Source organism: Rutidosis leptorrhynchoides, chromosome 5, assembly GCF_046630445.1.
Source record: "Rutidosis leptorrhynchoides isolate AG116_Rl617_1_P2 chromosome 5, CSIRO_AGI_Rlap_v1, whole genome shotgun sequence".
NCBI classification, from domain to species: Eukaryota; Viridiplantae; Streptophyta; class Magnoliopsida; order Asterales; family Asteraceae; genus Rutidosis; species Rutidosis leptorrhynchoides.
In genome coordinates, this window is record NC_092337.1 from 452997850 (window position 1) to 453013294 (window position 15445).

Consider the following 15445-nt stretch of genomic DNA (forward strand, 5'->3'; position numbering starts at 1 on the left):
GAATTTTGACGCTTTCGCAATCGTTTATAGAGCAATGATTTGAGCAACCGCTCTGATATCAATTGTAAGTAACTAGGGGGGGTGAATAGTTACTTAATACATTTTTAACACTTTTTTGATTGATCACCAAATTCGATTAACTTTGATCAACCGATTCAACTCAAACTTGATGTGTGTGGTGTATATGTTCAAAATGATAAATGAATAATGTAAAGAACATAGACACAAGGATTTATAGTGGTTCGGGTGAATGTTAACTAATCCACCTTAATCCACTCCCCGATTACACTAATCGGGATTTGTTGCTTCACTAAGCACTTTTCTCCAAACCCGGTGGAGATCCGATTTACAAGTCTTCAACTTCTTTGGTAGACAACAAACCTAATCTTTCTATCCCTTTGAAAGATCAACTCCAACCTAGATCAACTTGTCTTCACCTTGGACAAGTATTAATCTCCAAATAAGATTAATCAACTTCCTAAGTCCCTTTAAGGAAGTAGATCACTAAGCTAGCCTATGCTTCTACTAATTGAAGTTACAAGACTTATACACTTCGTAATGATGATCCTAAGACAATACTAGGACATACATTACACTAAGTAAACTCACAAGATTAATGATTTTGATTAGTAAGTTTACAACAACCAAATTCTATATCTATAAGATCATAAAATCTTCTCTTGCTTGATCACATTTGAGTAGTAATTAGAGCCCTTGTGATATCTGGAAATAAGCCTTTGAAATATGCAAGAGGGTCAGCTTTAAATGCTCATTAAAGTTTGCCTTTTATAGTGAGATTCAAAAAGTAGCCGTTGACACACGGTTGCCAGCACGGTCGACCGTGCGTGCTCCAGTCCAAAATTAGTATCCGTTGTATAGCCGTTTGACTCAAATTTGAACAACACATTTTGGCACCTTTACTCCTTCTAGCACCTGCAAAAGAAACCAAACATGCTATGCAAGTACTATATGCATTAAGTGTGTGAGATTTGGTCTTATTGTGTGAAAGTGACTTATCATTTCACAAGTGGCAAACCCAACATTCTTGGAGAAGTGTCTTGATTGATATTTTGGGAAATCTCAGTTTGGTCAAGACATAGTTAGTCACATTAATGCCTTTGGTTCAATTCTAAAGACTAGTCACTATGTCATTAACTTCCTAGTTTCAGTTAATCACAAGTCATGTTCCATTTGATTTTAGGTAGTGATTAATTGAATGATGTCTTTCTAAGATAATCATTAAGTATGTAGAGACATCAAAGTTAAGTCATACTTGAATAAGCAATCACACTTAGTTACTTAGACTAGATCAAATAGACAATTGACTATAATTTCATTGTGAACCATTTTACACTTAATCTATTGGAGTATGTTAGTTACTTGAATCCTAACTAGTAAGCTTATAGTAAACATATTAATCAAGTTGACAAATTTATGAGTATCAAGCATATTGGCAAGTAGCAAGTAATACTCACACATAGTAAGAGATAGTTATTCTAGGATCAATCATATAGATATTTGCACAACTTATAATTCAAGCTTTTTAACAAGTTTAATTGCAATATAACATATTGCTTGATTATTGTGTAAGAATACATTAATGTCCAACACATGTACAAGGCAAGAGCAATCTCTAGTTGGGACTTGGTGACTATCCTAAATGTATCTAAGTGTATTTTAGAAGTACAAGTCTTTACTAGTTACACTTGAGAGCATTGTTCCTTATTTAGCTTTAATTAATCACTAAGTCATTTTTAATAACAATTATTGTTCAAGTGATATTGGCTTTAGTGTGTTGGTACTTGATGATCATACTGAGGATATCTAGATAAAATTTAAGATCACAAGTTATTATTTAACACTTATGTGTTTAGTCTAATCTTGGTTAATTTGTCATTAAGATGTCATTAGGCGTAATTAACCACAATTAGTGTTTTTATGACCAAAACTCAATTGAGTATGGAGAGGACATCTATTCTAAGCATGTTGAGAAAGGTTTCATGAATTATAGATGTCGGGAACTAGTCAAACTTTATTTGGTCAAAATTGGTAACAGAGAAAACTGCGGTCGCATTGCGGTTGACCTGGTGGCGACCGTGCAACTTGTTTTCATAAAACTGCGTTGCAATTCAGTTTGGGGTTTCACGGCTGGATATACGGTCAACCGTGCCTTTGACCGTGTATGTTGCTGAACTTTTAATTCTATTCTTAAGCTATTTTTGACTTGGTCATTTGCAAGATAAAGTATGGATTATTGACCTTGCGTGTTTTATGTTAAGATTTCGATCATCACTTATGCATATGTATGTGTTATCATCAAAACATATTCTTTGGTTAATCATACTTAAGTTTGTCGTTTAGTTCATTAACCAACATTCAACCAACAGAGTATGAAACCTATATCTCAACAAACGTCGTGCGCAATAGACATCGTCAAGTCCCCCAAGTTCAATATGACAGACTAATACACGTCATGTTGAACTTGTCATATCACTTCAAAAGATGTCATCTCAATCGATGATGAACTAATTATGAGGCCAAATAACAAGAAGACGGCATGAAGTTTGAAAACTCACATGCATCTCAACCAAATAACGAAAATAGCCGCAAAAAATCCGGAGCTTGAAGTTTCTCAAAAGGCTAATGACGAGGTCAATCGTCTAAGTACAACCATCTCGGTTGTCTTCTCTAGGGGCCCTTGTTGCTAACAACTATAACAACATACAGCTGTACTGTAAGGACGCTACCCGTCGTCACGGATGCATAACGTTATCAAGTTAACTTGTATAATTATTGTCATGACATGCATGTATCTAGATCATGCCGAGATAAACGCGAGGGGTACGAAACCCGAAGGTATCCCGTTACGGTGTCACTTGGCGTACGTTTCTACGCGAAGTGCCGTTCATGCGGTTCGAAAGCTAGATTATACTTTGTTCAAGGCATGTGTAACATATGAATGGACTTACATTTACATTTTTAAAAAACACCGAAGTAATGCCATAGAGAGTTACATAACACATTCGTTAAAATTGGGAAGTGAAATGTGTTTAAATTAATAAGCAACCAAGAAGAAATGTCCGATGAGCAATGCGCACACAAAGTTTGGTGATCAGCCAAACAAAATGAGAACTTGTCAGTTCATCAAAGGAAATACATCTTTAGGTTGGTTGCGTGCCAAGCTCGTGGCACAAGTATTCCGTCAGGCGTCTCTAAGTGGCATATCAATGTTTCAACCACTACATAAAGGCCTTCCCAACTTAGCACAAATTTATAAACATCCTCTACCCTACTCACATGTTCATTATGCCAAAGTAAATTACCAGGATGTAAGCAACGTGATTTCACACGTTGATTATAATGACGCAAAGAATACATCTCGCAGAATCGTACTGAAAAATGGGCTAATAGCATAGTATAGCATCTCAGTCCCCCAAGTTCGGTGTGATACCATGGAAATTATCATATTGAACTTATATATCGTGCTTGACAGCATTAAGCCCGAATCATAACTCGTAATCCACTACTCGGAGGAGCGATGCAACTCTTACCCAATGGCGTCATGTGAGCACTTACTCGGAGGCGTGACATGACTCTTACCCAATGGCGTCACGTGAGCTCTTACTCGGTGGCGTGTCGTAGCTTTTACCCGAAGGCGTTACGTGAGCTCTTACTCGGTGGCGTATCGTAGCTCTTACCCGAAGGCGTCAGACGAGCTCTTGGTGATATCATCATAGTTACGTCACTCCTTTGCGACAAGACGTAACAAAGGGGGCGATGCATTTTGTACAATGCCACGGGCTCACGCAACGCAGCCGTGGACTTATAAAATAATGCTATGGACTTACATTTCAGTAGCCATGCACTTATACTTTACCTCCATAACAAATTTCAAATGTATGTCATTCGCTTATATTCGTGGACTTATAATATGTAGCCATGGACTTGCACCAAAAGGCCATAGACTTATGAAGTGTTGTTGGCGCACGGCGTCCTGCTTATGGTGTGGCGTCGTGGTTTTAGCATGCATGGAAGAGAACGAGCTCAGATCCCCTTTGAGGATCTTGTCATTTGTGATATAGCGGGATGAAAACTTGTAACTTCATTTGCTTCTTCTGTTCATACATGCTCTATATATATGTCTGTCCTTAAATTTTGCATATATCTACTTCTTTAAAGCTTAACCAGCTAAAACTGTAAGTATCTCAATCTTGCTATTGAACGACAACTCTTTCATTATACGAAATGGCTGCTCCATAACATGGCATCGCGGAGCCGGGCCGGAGACAATGAAGTTGTCCCGAAGCACATGTTGCATCGACACAAGTGCAAAGCTTCAAAAGCGTCCCAAATCTAGGTGGCATCAAGTGCCGGGACGGTACTTACCATCAAAAAGAAAAATACCACATTATGGAGGCATTGAACAGGAGCAATGCCATGAGTTGAACTCGGTCACAAACTGCTCGTAATTCGGAACAGAGCACCTAACTCAAACTTTCATCTTCTAGTTTCTCAAATTTTACCTTTATATACATCTTCCTTCCCTAACGGACAATATAGTCATGTCGTAACTGATCCCATATTATACTAGTAATATTATTAGGGATCAAATCCACGTGTACTCTGTGCATATCGTCTTATACATGGAACCAACATAGCGACATCCAATGCGTCCACCAGATATATGTACGTCATGCATAGTGTTAAATACATCATAAGGTAATATTGAGAAATGTAAGATGTTATCACCCGTATATAGGAGAAAATCTGGTCACAAGATGACAAGTACATCAGACCACTCTACAATCTTCCAATTTGCACTACACGTGTTAGTAAACTAAAAGCTATGATTAGCTTATTTTCATACACGTGTTTAATTCTTTCAAAAGCCGTTTCAAATTAAAGTTGCCAGCAAAAAAAAAATTTTAATCCCCTTTCCTTTGTTTCAACAAAAACGTAAGCAAGCATCGCGCTATATCTTGCTAGGTAAATCATCATGGCACATCTAAGCATGTAGAATATCTCAAGCCGCAACGTACAGGTTTATCCAAGGTCACTAACCAAGTTTTTGTAGATCTGCTACATAAGCCTGTCGAAGAGGATTTAAAGATATATCCTCCCGAGTATATCTTATAGTATTGTCTTTTATTTTGTCTATTATAAGTTCATTGTAGATGTAGATTGCTGATATGAAATTGTATATTATATATACATGGACCTTTTATTTTCTCATATGTAGTTTATTCTACTTGTATATCTTATTGTTGCTTCAACTAACTCACTGTTTGCATTTGTAGCTTGAGTATCTGTTGGAAAAATTGTGTTGAAAAGTGTGTTTTCATCAATATTTGGACACAATTTAATATATGATAGAGTGATATATATTAATGACTAGTTAGTGAGTTTGGTAACCCTAACGAGAGCTTTACAACAAACTAAAGTGTGTCCAATAAGGATTAAAGGTGAATGAGATATCGAGTCTCAAAGTTGCTAGTTTGGTACAAAGTTATCTTGAAGAATAAGTAAAGTGGAAGTTGTCCCACATCGATTGTGGGAACAAACTTAAGGCTTTACTCACCACTATAAATAAAGCCTTTAGGCTTTGTTGAATATATACCAAAAACTAGAGAGCACAAACACAATTAGTTTTTCCCTCTCAGCCCTAACAAAGTCTCCCCATTCTGGTTTCTTTTCAGGTAAGTGTTCAAGTCTGGCAGTACGCTGCTTCGAGTCGGTATACCCTGGGAACAGACGTCGAATCTGTTTAAGGGAATTGTGTCAAACACAAGCCCGGTACAACCCTTCTATTCGGTTAGATCGTCAAATCGGTTAGATCGTTCTATCTTTTTCCGTTCTTATTATGATTATTTATTATACATATTGTCTATCTGATTATTATGTTTATGATAATATGTATAATTGTTTCAGTTTCGTATACTACTTTCCTACAGTATCAACTAAGGGTCCCTCTGGGGCTTGCAGGAGACTTAATGTTGAAATCTACGATCATAAATACCAACACTGATGTAAAGCCTTTTACTTTTATTTTTGCGTATCATAACTAATATTTGGTTCAGATATCTAGTACAATGCTTTTATATATTTCATTCCATCTTTGTTGTCTATTTTGTGCTATCTGGTTACAAGATACTGCTAGTAGTGAATTGACATATATGATAGATTTTGGTGAACCTTTTGTTACATTTATATCAAATGGTCCTGCATTGATGATCGTACAAAATTTACACTTTCAGTAATTGTTTGTTTTTGGATCAATATTTGCAACTACCCGATAGGGTCACTGCTGATTTGTTTGTAAACATATGTGTTAAAATTTATCTCTCCAGTGAAGTTAGAGTGGAAGGATTGGAGACGGTTTTCTTGAAAACACAAAGAATAGTGATAGATATACAGAACAAGGGGATACAGTAAATTTTGAATGAAAGGTAATTTTGTTACCAGTTTTTTACTTTGATTGCTTTTCCATTTTTAGGCTCATGCAGGAGTTACCTGTTGGAAATCATACTACACCCACAAACTTATTTGTATTTGACCCACCATTGTTTTGAGTGTAGCATTTGACCCACCATTATGTTGAGTGAGAAACCCATTTACATATGGTAGTACACTCATAAGGTAATTAGTATAATGTACTTATGGTATTACACTAATATGGTAATAAGTACCATTTACTTGTGGTAGTACGTTAATTTGGTATTAAGTACACTAGTGTCTCTATAAATAGAGTTAACCACTTCTTGTTAGAGACACAAGAATAGTAACAAACACACAAGTGATTTGAGAGAAACATCAATAGAAACAAGATATTGTTCTTGTTTGATCCGTGTACATTTAATGCAAACAATACAAGGGAAATTTAGGTTGTGAACCATGAAAGCTTTCCGTTTGTGATTGCTTTTCCGACCGGTGATCTAAACCTCGATCCTATTCGCTTCCGCTACTAGTTTCGGGTATGTCTCGAATCTATCTAAATACAACATTGGTATCCGAGCATGTTGTTTATTTCCCGGTTAGATGTTATTTGCTTTTCGTTATTTGATGTTGCATGAGTTTTATATCTATTATAGGCTAAAAATAGATATACCTAATATAACAATCTGCGAAATAATTTATCATGTCATGTTATAGTCAATCCTAGTTTTTATAGAATTGAATTATATTGATATGATGATATATGATATGGGCTACGCATACAACTGAAATGTTGTTTTAACACAATTTGTTTCAAATGCATTATGACATATGCTGACGAATCTATTTCTTGAATTAGTCTACTAATCTCTCAAGTGTTATTTGTAGTTATTTGAACATGTTTTTCATTCGTATAAAAAAAATGATATTCCATAAGTACTATAGAGTAGTATATTCTGTATGTTGGAAAATTATATTTATATGCATATGCCCTTTAAATTTAATTTTAGGTGATGCCTAATATAATCTCATACTATGTCACTCAAATAAATGAATTAAATGGATATATGAGTAACAATTTTGGTTGACTATTTTGTTAGTTGAATCAAATGTTTGGAAACGTTAATAGACAAAATTGTACATCAGAGTTTTTGTTGATGTAAAGTTTACTTTGGAAATGGGATGAAATTTACAGATCATTTCATAATTTTTGTCTCTTGACTCGTACGGTATATGATTAATGTTAAATGATTAACATGAATGACATTCTAAATATCATCATTAAATGATAGAGCTAGTAGCTTAGATGAATGGTTTCATGATCATTACTTAACAAACGTTTTCATTTAATGGAGTATATAAATAAATAGACCATCTTTATAATCCATAGTGTGTTACATTAGAATTAATTAATATTTATAATAGTTCTAAATAAATACACTATCGTAATTTCATAACTCTTGTGTTTTGAATTACGAAGCCTTATAGTTATTTCTGTAATAACAAAAGTGTATTTGCGCGACACTATTAAATGATCTTGGAGTAGTTCAAAGATTTATGTTTGGTTCATGATATTATCTTTGTGATAATTGTTATAATTCTTTTCTATATACGTTATAGATATTATATTAAAGAAAGTTTTGTATCGAGGACAAAACATGATTAATCATTTTTGTAATGACTATAGATTTATATCTTTTTTAAATTTGTTCTTTCGAAATGAAATTGTGATCATAACAATTAATTATTTTAGAAATAATTATGGTAAACTTTCTTTTTGTTTGAAAGTTAATATTATACATTCTACAATTTGGAAGAAATATTTCTTTGTGAAATATTGAATATATTAACCATTTGTTGGTATATAAACATTTTCACGATATGATTTGTTTATTTTTTTTAAATCGATTCATGTTATTTTTGTTTTAACATGAAGTGAGGTTATGTATCCGATTTAATATAATTCTTTTGTAATTCTATATTTGTTATAGAAATTATTGAGGGAAAGAAAGAAAAGTTATACAAGGACCAAATTTATTTTATATTTTTTAGTAAAATATTGTACACACGAATCATTACTAAGTGTAATTAAACTTTTTTTACGTTTAAAAGTAATTTCTTAGTGAAATTAGAATCTTTATGAAATTAGCATATGTGCTATAATTAGATAACTTTGCATGATTGATTATGTTAATTGTAGTTTCATGGTAGGCTTTGTGGACGATAATTGGGAACATAGTGAACTTTTTCTTCACGCCCTACCGTGAACTATTATTTAGCATAATTTTATTATTGACAAAGTGTTTTGTATATATGGATGAATATTAATTAGTCTTGCATAATTGTCTAATGTATTGAACGTTGGTTCAGTTTAAAACTGTCTCATTTGAACTTTGTGTTCTATCATGGCTTTCACATCCAACAACGTTGTTTAACTTAACGAGAATTTTAAGTTAAATATAATTTTTTTTTTATAATTGAGAAGCATGAATACCCAATGCGTTTGGAAGAGCAAGAGGCTCAAGATGTTGTTACCGTATTTAAGAAATGTATATGAGAAAGAAAATAAATCCCTAATTAAGTGGGAGTGTGAAGAGTGCGACACTTTACACAAGTTAAACTGTCACTCAATGAGTAATTTTTTTGACTTTAACGACTTATTATCGTTAAAAATATATTTCCAATATCGATTAATATACGATGATTAAAGTCTTACGCATGAACATTGGTTCAAGATTTAATTATTTTCTTACCTCAAAGTTTGGAGCATATGATGTTGCACCTTACTTATAATGAAAACATCAAGTTTCGTTTTGGATTGTATATGGTTACCATGGTTGATAAACTTTGTGTTTGCATCTTGTCCTTTGTTGATAGTAGGTTTGAACATGAGAAACCATTTATTGAAGGATAACGAAATGATGAATTTCACTTTTTTAAGTGAAGTGGATATATGTATGAAATAACTCTTTAGATGGAGTTGTAAAAAAAAAAAAAAAGTTCATACAAGTTAGTCTTGGATGATGATCGAATTTAGATCCTTACATGATTGTTCATCAAAACAAATATCTATGTGATATTGGTTTTCATTATTGATTTCACGAAATGCGGTTGAGTTCTTCTTAAGAACAAGCTCATTTAATATTAGTTTTATTCTAAATGATTTTATCGTTATCTAAGTGATAACTAAATGAATTTTCCTCACTTATAACTTCAATATGTTTGAATGAAGTAAGTACGGCATACTAGTTTAGTCATATTGACTAACAATACTTCTATCTTAGTCTACCATGTTTTACTGGCTAGATAGTGATAAAGTAAAAATGTGCACTTGTAAGCATCGCCAAGCAAAAAGCTACGAAAAATCATGTAGAAAGTATTCTAAATTGTTTATTCCATTGCACATGACTCATTTGAATTATGTGATCTTATGAACGTTAGAGAAAGAGAAAGGATATATTATTAATAATTTCCTCGTGTTAGTTGATTTCTCGAAAATCCAAAGCGTTAGATTAAATTTCAAAATTATGTGAATTTTGTTGAAAATTAACTTACGCGAAAAATTATTAAAGACATATACTCCGTATAAAGGTCCAATCGAGGATGTGAATATCTTGTGATTAGTTCATAGCATTGTGTGATGCTAAAGGTATTCAAACGTCATTTAATTTACTCCAATAACTCCATAACAAAACGATGTTTTGGAAAGTTGGAATAAACGATCCTCGAATTGGTTAAGGCGATGATGGGGTAATGTGAAATCCCACATTCGTACCTAATTGAATGTCCTTGAAAATTAGTAACTTCCATGCCATATAAGTTATGAAATGATTATGACCAAAATTACAATGTCATAGGACATTTAGGTTGTGAAACGTACATATTAAATTTATCAAATAAATAGGTCCAAGAGGTGGAAATTTGTTTTCACCAAGTACGTTAACAATCAAGAGGTTATATGTTCATACGTGAAGACGTCAGTGGGAGTCTAACTCATTTTAAAACTTGAAATATAACGTTCTTGGAAATGAGTTTTCAAAATCTCTAGATACAAATAAAGTTTCGTTTTTATTTGAGTGGGAGAAATTTGTTTATCTCATATAATTATCTCATTCGAGTGGGAGAAATTTGAGGAATGATGTTAGAAGATTTGTTTATCTATGCACAAGATAATTTGTTTATCTATGCACGATTCCTCAAACTCTTGCGAATGAGAATAATTCTGATTTGAGTGGGAGCTTATGAGATACCAAGAATTAGTTTCAAAGAAATCTCAATTACGACAAAGAAGTTGTCATTATAAACCCTATTCGATATGAGATTGAATAAGAGAATCTCTAACATGACATCTAAATGACAAATGGATCAAAAGTAATGGAATAAGAATTGGAGTGAGTATCCTGAAGATACAAAGGTCAACATGTGGCAGAAAGCTACAACCAACAAGAAAAGTTTATTTTGTGAGAACCTCATATCTTGTTATAATTTCACCAAGTTAGGTTGATTCTAGCCATAATGATAAACAATAGACCGTGAATTACTTTATATCATTGTTAATAGTCTTAACTTCTCAATGAAGAACTATAGCAAGAAATCAATGTGTAGATTCTTAATCTATGGCCACAAACATATGGTTTGTAGATTTTTTGAATTAATCTATGGCCTCAAACAGTCTTTAAGAAAATGATGTATGTACTTTCACAATGTAATCATATCGAATGATTTCATTATGATCAATAAGGATCATGAGTATATACTAAAAGGTCTAAATGTTTATTTTATCGTTATACGTTGATGATATTTTTGTGGCTTGAATAAATAAGAAAAATGTTATTGTGAGAGAATTTTCATGTATTCTTGAAATTAGAATTTCAATAGATTGTTCAAGGAAGTTAATATCTCTTTCACAAGAGCTTATATTAACAAGATCCTTGAACGTGTTAAATAATCTCACTAAGAATCTTATGGTGAATATTGAGCATATTTTTTTTTGTCCTTAGACTCCAATATGAAATGAGCAAATGAAGTTTTTTGTTTATGCAATTAAGGTTGGAAATACTTTGTACGTTATGCAATGTACAAAGTTGATTAATTTCCATTTAGGATGGAAAGCAATTGAAAAGCCATGAAAATGATACTAAGGTATCTAAGTAGTAATGGTATCTTGTGCTTTAATGAAAACGATTAGAAATCAAAAGGTTGTACACATATTGACTAGGTTGTTATCTCATGGAGTAACAAGAATCGGTCATATGAAGCCTTGTTTACAATGGAGGCTAATTTTTAATGTCAACTAAGGTTCAATAAGCGGTGTAGCTTAACCAATCTTTTGAGAAACTTGGAGTTTATAACAAAGTTATCGATTGAGTAATAGTTTACTCAAATAGTTAGTACTTTGTAGTTCATTCTAAGGTCCATTGTAAGTCAAGCACATAGTTGTAAAATGCATCATTACTTAGAGACATGGTTGCAAGAGTTTTAGTAAATATGTAGTACATATCTACGAATGAAATGGTTGCAAATCATTTGAGAAATCCATACCTAGAGAGATATGTTTATGTGACATGTCACGTCTCAGGGGTTGCGTAGATTTTGAGATTGTATTGAGTTTTTTATTTTTCCCAACATATTTAGTGTTTGATATCCATGACAATGTGTTTGTCAAATCTTATATACAGAGTATTATTGTGAGCAAAGTATGTCGGACAGATTAGAGATCAGCCCACTCACATGGGTGATCAGCTCAATCACTTTAGTAGTGACTGGTGAAATAGCGCATTTTAAGTATATTGTCCGAGTGACAACTCAGCACAAACTTAAAATATTTGACGCTACAGTTGTAACGTTTACAACAATATGTGAATTATTTAAGTTTCACATTATCTGTCTTATATATCCAGATGTGAGTTCTTGTGAGAAAGACGTGTTTTTATGAGTAGATAGTGAACTCGAGTTTGAACATTGAGTATGTTTAAGCTATCATCTGTGCAACATTGATTTAAAGACATACCTCCATTGGGAAAGGAGAAATGTTACAGCATGTGATTCATACCACATGTGATCAAAACGACCAATAAGGGAAATAGAAGAAAAGATCTCTACTTATGTAATGTGAGTCCCTTGAGGTATTAGTAACCTCAATTAATATCCTTATGACTTTATCTTGTCTCTTGAGGCTTAGTTTGATGTTTGCTATCTTAAGGCGTTGCTTAAGGGTTATGAGCAATTCGACCTGGCGGGACGTTCTTAGAAAAGCAAGTCGAGTTAAGGCCAAAGGATTCTAAGAAGAAGGAAGATCATTTGAAGTTCGCATTGATTTGTATTCACCGGCCGGCCAATTATCACGTCTTAGTGACAAGTCTTAGTGATAAATGATAATTGGGAATACAATATAGTTTTATGAGCAAAACTGAGATCATGTGAGTTATTAATGTGATTAATGATCTAGGATATTGCATACTAAGTTTAGTCTTATCATTTTCTTGAGGCACTATATATTCCTAACAGATGTATAGCACGTGTGCTCTCAGAGTATGCCGGTCGCACGACCTATTTTTCTAGTATGAACTGTTTGCAAATTGCACGTTTGTTCTCTCGAGATATAATGAGTATATCAAATTTGTTTGTGTGCGAGTGGGAGATGTTGGAAATCATACTACACCCACAAACTTATTTGTATTTGACCCACCATTGTTTTGAGTGTAGCATTTGACCCACCATTATGTTGAGTGGGAAACCCATTTACATATGGTAGTACACTCATAAGGTAATTAGTACAATGTACTTATGGTATTACACTAATATGGTAATAAGTACCATTTACTTGTGGTAGTACGTTAATTTGGTATTAAGTACACTAGTGTCTCTATAAATAGAGTTAACCACTTCTTGTTAGAGACACAAGAATAGTAACAAACACACAAGTGATTTGAGAGAAACATCAATAGAAACAAGATATTGTTCTTGTTTGATCCGTGTACATTTAATGCAAACAATACAAGGGAAATTTAGGTTGTGAACCATGAAAGCTTTTCGTTTGTGATTGCTTTTCCGACCGGTGATCTAAACCTCGATCATATTCGCTTCCGCTACTAGTTTCGGGTATGTCTCGAATCTATCTAAATACAACATTACCCTTTACCCAGATTGCTTTTCCATTTTTAGGCTCTGTGTGTGTGTAATAGGTAAATTATAGGATGTTCGGGTCTAGAAGTCGACTGCAAAAACATGAATTCCGACCTTTCATTGCTTCTGTTCATGATAACTATCATCATCTTCTAACCACGTGCAATACTCAGTCTCAACCATATAGGCCTGTGTTGTGGCCGGTGGCGCTTTTTGATATTCAATCGAATACATGGATGTAATATTATGGTGTATGAATAACTTGTTTCTGTGTTGTTTTTGTTCTCATCATCGCTACAGCTCTTATATATGGACCAAGACTTGCATTTTCTGCAGATTAAGCAATTCAAAGAACTTATATAGGTTAAAACTACGGAGTGGAATACAGGTGGTCTTCTTAATAGAATCAAGGTTTGACTAATCTTCTTTACTCTATGGATTTATAGTGTTTCACTATGTTGGAAGGTAAAATTTCATTAACATGTTACATTCATAGAATGCCATACACCTTAAGTATGGAACTTATTGGAAGGAACAAGAAGGAATTTGTTCACTTTGTTTAAATGTGAAATGACAGTGTGTGTAAATTGAAAACTCGACATTTTAGTGGATGTAATCGTTTCATCTTCATTGAGTTAGCATTTGTTGCTCTATATAATACACTGTGTGATGTATGCCCTTTGTTTATCACGATAATCTTACCTTTTTGTTTAGCAATTGTTAACAAAATATCGATGCAACGCACGACCCATTAATATTATTGTAAATTTCGTGGTACTACAGTATGTTGATAAAAGTATTTGTTGTTGGTAAAAGTATTTGTTGCCGCTTACTGTATGCAGGTACATGGTATGCAAAACGCCACATGCAGAGGCGAAACTAGGATTTTTTTTACCGGGGGCAAAAAAAAAATTTAAACCGTAGCAATTTTTTTGAACAAAATTTGAAGATTTTGAGGCAAAAGTTGGAGATTTTGGGGCAAAATTTGAAGATTTTTGGGCAAAAGTTGAAGAATTTGGGGCAAAATTTGAAGGTTTTGGGGCAAAATATGTAGATTTGGGGGCAAAAAAATCCACCGGAGACAAAGTCAAAAAACCCAAAATTTTTACACAGAAAAAAAAATTCCACTGGGGGCGGCCGCCCCTGCCCCCACACACCTTCGCCCCTGGCCACATGACACCCAAAAAAGATAGGTTTGAAGTGTATCATTCTCTTTTTCAAGTCTATTGCATATCATATACTCCGAAATCAAATAAAATATACGAGTACATGAAAACTTATGTTTTACTTTATGAGAACAATTTTTTAAACCAATCCCGCAAATTCGCGGGTCTTTATCTGGCGAAATGGATGTTAGCCTTTTTTACAGTGTTAGACTTTCAATTTTATTTTATATATATTGTTTTTAGGTTCAAAAAACCTACATTGATTATAAGTCAGGTAACACTAATATTGTAACTGAATCAATTTATTATAAACCTAACAAATATTATACACGATATAGTGATTCATACAAGTCAATGGTGATTCATCCCTAAAAAATTCACGAATTTGTGGGTCTATATTGTTGGATATGTGAAGGATATCAAAACGACGAGAAAAAAAAAGTTGTTTTGGATTTTGCAGTGGAGGCGCGGCGCGGCCCTTCCTGGGCGCGGCGCGGCTAGGGCCTGACGGGCTGAAAATTCTAGAATCAAGTTTTCTTGTTCCCTAAGTTGTTTTCTTGCCTATATAAACATCTCATTGTAACCCTAATATGTGTGCACGAAAATTATAGTGAAAAGTCTCTGGTTTGCGTCCGTGGAGTAAACCCTTCTCCGTGTTTTGGAGTTGGGATATAACCACGTTAAATCTCGTGTCGTTTATTTATCGTTTCATGCTTTATTTT